Source organism: Squalius cephalus, assembly GCF_949319135.1.
Source record: "Squalius cephalus genome assembly, chromosome: 13".
Taxonomy (NCBI): Eukaryota; Metazoa; Chordata; class Actinopteri; order Cypriniformes; family Leuciscidae; genus Squalius; species Squalius cephalus.
The window spans coordinates 11,987,461-11,991,714 of NC_137134.1; the positions used below are offsets into that span (position 1 = coordinate 11,987,461).

Here is a 4,254-nt window from a genome sequence, read left to right on the forward strand (position 1 = left end):
TATACAGATAGACAGAAACATATCTCCATAGATTAGGCAGCTGACACTCGGACCCTGAAGTTAGGCACGCTGTGACCTTCCAGGCCGCAGATTTGGGTTGCTGGGTGTCAGCATGTCCCGAACAACAACTCAGTCAATCTTCAATAATGCCAGTGGTTCCTTAACCTGTAACCAAGAAGACTAACACACACACCGACACACAGCTTTACCCAAGGTTGGATTTGGCCAGACTCTAACTATAAATAGGAGAGTCCTCTCAAAACATCAAGATAATGCATTCTTTCTCTCATGGAGAGCAACACTTTAGTCTAACTGGAAAGTAAGGCTTTAACAAAGAATTCCCTTAAACTATTTAGGCGGTGGGCCGGACCTCGAAATTATGAATTTAATACTTACCTCACAGCTGTCTACGTTTTTTTTTGCTGAGGTCATGTAATAAAATCGTACAAGTACTATAGACATTGTTTCCAACTTTGTTGTATGCACATTTGACGCAAAATGTCCTTACAAACTCTTACTTTTTTTTAAACCGGCAAAGAAGCAGGAGTACTAATCATAACGTTAGAAAACCTCCCGTTTCCTTGACAACCAATGTAAATAATGAACACAGATTCTACGGCGGAGGCATCTTTGTCAGTGGCCAGAAAGCTGGGCCATATAGTGAAACTGACGCATAGCTTGTCTAACGGCAGATGAAGTAAAACCGTAAATCTCTGTAAAGTCCTAATCATAAATACAGTGCATGTTCACAATAACGGTTTAAATAAATAAAATAATACATGTTTTACCTCTGATATAAACATTTAGATTAAATATGCCATTCTCATTAATGGTGTTAAACACTTTAACTACATGAAATAATTACTGAGAAGTTACAACATTTTTATATTCAATAAATATAAATATTTGTTGTAGATGCAATGCTTTTGAACACTTCTCCTCTGGCATGCTGTGTTTTAATGTTTTAACTAATTGCTTATGATAATAGCAGATTGTCTGAGAAAATGGTTTCGTGCAAATAATGCACAACAAGGTCTATCTGTTTCCATTAAAAATAGAAATCAATTAAAAATACTATTTGGCCAGTGGAAAAGATTGAGAAAAAAATTTGATTTATTCATTCAAAAACAAGGCAAGGATAGGCTACTAAATTATTTGTATTAATAAAATGAGAGCATATGAATAAAGCGGAGCGGTGTGACGCTTAAATATAAGTTAAAAAACTTAAACATACGTTTAATTTATATAAGTTTAACCCCTTACTAGTCAGCCCCAATTTTGGCAAGTGATGCATACATGACATACCCCAAATAAAAAGGTAGCTGCTCAGAAGTCATTCTGAATAGACACAACCAATATATATTTAAAAATCCAACCCTTGAGAGTTTACAATTCAAGACTCAAAATTAACCAGACTGTTATTAATATTGAGATAAATAAGCTCAAACATAGAAACGAAAACAACAAATATTAAGAATATATTTATTAAATGTATAAAAATTTTATGTGAATTTAGGATTGCAACTTATAACCACAACTAAAACATGGGGATTTTTTAAAGACAATCATCCCGCACATCCTATTCTATAATAAAATCAGCTAATTGAATATTCGAAAATCGTGACTCATCCCTAATTAATATAGTGTTATTGTGTAAGTGGATGACATGACAAGCAGCAAAAGGCAGTGCAATTTGTGTGTAAGTGGGGTCAAATGTTCATAGCAAATTTCAAAATAAACCAATGTAGCAGCATCATAGTGTAAACTACCAGTGTATTTGTGCAAGAGTCAATCAGCTGCCCTTAGGTTACTGGAGGGTGGGGGTGGAAGGAAGAGGCTCTCTATGATTCCCCTATAGAAAATTAAGAGGATGGATTTTTGGGAGATGAGCCTTCCTCAACTGTGGGAGGAAATGCAGAGGTTTTTGGACTTTCTTGGCCAGGTTCTGTTGGTGGTGTCGATAGATCAAGATGGGTCATCTGTGATGTGGATACTAAGCAACTCTGTGATCTTGACCTGCTCCATCATGCTGCTGTTGATGTGATGATTGTCAACGATCACCTCTGTTGTCATTTGGGTGTGGAGAGATATGTATGATGTTGTCCTGTCCGTGTCTGTGAGTTAGATAAACAACTGAATTATATTCAGATAAATAAACACAGAAAGCGCACATTACTCATTTTAAATCACACTTTTCATCTTGACATTTGTATTAAGATGCTAACCATCTTAAACGAGCTTGCCAAGACTACTGCAGTTCTGACCACAAATAATTTTGTTAAATAACTCAAAAACAGCCATCTTTAACTAAAATATTTTTCCACCATACAGTATACCTGTTCTGTTATGTAGGTGAAGCCCAACCACTATCAATCGTGACAATCAACCATAATTGTCTTAAATAACTCCATGACTACCACTATAAAGTTGATTTGAAATCATTTCTTTGTTTTGGTTTGCACTCTTTTTAGCTGATAATTAGTCTAGCTTACTTGTAGCCTAGGTAGCTTGCTGTAACCAACCTGGGGTGCGTTTCCCGAAAGCATCGTTGGCCAACTATGGTCGCAAGTTCCGTCGTTACCAATAGAGTTCAATGGACATTGCGATGAACTTGCGACCATAGTTGGCCAACGATGCTTTCGGGAAACGCACCCCTGGACATACCGTTTACCGTTTACCCCGTGATTCTCCCTTAGTCAGACTTATTTCCTGCTGTCTTCCCGTTTAAATATTTTTCCCGTAATTATCCCGTATTTGAATACTCTTTGCTTAGTTCATTGTGTATGTACCGAATGATTATTTTGGATTAGCCTAAGCAACATACCGTTAGACCTAGCTTTACTGCTCCACTACCAACATTCTTTCGTGGCTAACGTTACTGTTTTCATCAAAAAAAACATTTTATAGCTTGCAGTCTTAAATACAACTTATATGAAAAGCATTAAGATATAAGGGTGTATAATCATTGCAAAACAAATCTTACCTTGACGTTGTCTTGCCGAGACACAACGGTCTCTCCAGGGTGGGTTGATTTGGCTTCAGACTGACGCGACGCCGGTTCAACGAATAACGTGATTGGCCAAATCAATTCAACAAGGTAACAACACGAGCGTTGATTGGATCTCACTCCGGCCAACGTTTGTGATCAGCTAGCGAAATTAAATCTATTTTTATACTTTAATGTGCAACAATTGGCGTTGGAAACAATCGGTAATCTTTTTGTGAATTATTCATACAGACAAATAAAAAAAATGAGCCAGACAGCTGCTGGGTAACTGTCAAATCAAAAACTAAACGAGATAGACGGACTTGGCCCACTGCCTAATTGGCTTGCATACACTGTTAGCAATTGATGTCATTTTTACAATACATTTTACAACAACATGTTGTATTCATGTTTTTATTGTAAATGCAAATGCATGATGGGAAATTTATGGACAGTCGTGTAATTTTATTGTAACTACACTGTAGAAGCATTATTTTACAGCCGCCGCATAGCATTGTGGGATCGCTGCTGTTTGAATTTTGAAATTGCGCGGCCACCAGAGAATACCAGAGAATCAAACATTTTTGGGAGAAGAACACATCTCAGGTATGAAACGTTAACATGAAATCTATTTTATAAGTATATGGATATATTAATACCGTTGATATGAGTGAGTGCTGCTGATTGTTTCGTTTGGTATATTTCAGTGTGTGACATTAGCTTCAGTGACGTTCGCCCCGAGTCGACTAAAAACAACCTGAACTGACCGCAGTTAAGTGGCGTCTTCTTACTCAATCCATACGGAAAAGGAACCACATGCAGGTGCAAGGTACGAGATATTCACAATTTTTCGTTTGGTATATTTCAGTGACATTATCTAGAGTAACGTTAGATCCCTATAACGTTAGCTCAACTCGCCCCGACTCGACTCGCTCACTCCCGGTATAAACAACCTGAACTGACCCTGGTGAAGTGGCGGCGTCTTACTCAATCCATAAGGAAAAGGTAAGCCCGGTAAGCTTCCTTAGCTCAGATTATTATTGCACTGATTACACGTGCTACCGGACAGGCTGTTGTAACGTTATTAGGACTTCTGTTTTGCTGTCTTGTAATCGGGGGTCTTGAAGTCGTGGTTTGCACACTAGCATAAACGTAGCTTGTAGATTTTACGGTCACTGGTATCTTCATTTAATTCTGTAAGTTAGCTATAACTGTGATAAAAGATGAATATAGCATCTGGTATGTTTAGATGTTATAACTATACTTTG

General features: G+C 37.5%; 1 long non-coding RNA gene across 1 annotated transcript; it reads left to right on the forward strand.

Annotated features, from left to right (window-relative positions):
* The first annotated feature begins 3,516 nt into the window (after nt 1–3,516).
* Nucleotides 3,517–3,950, forward strand: LOC307169444. The gene is made up of 3 exons (XR_013823139.1): nt 3,517–3,592; nt 3,694–3,815; nt 3,895–3,950. It is a non-coding gene; the product is annotated as an uncharacterized lncRNA (long non-coding RNA).
* The last annotated feature ends 304 nt before the right edge of the window (nt 3,951–4,254 follow it).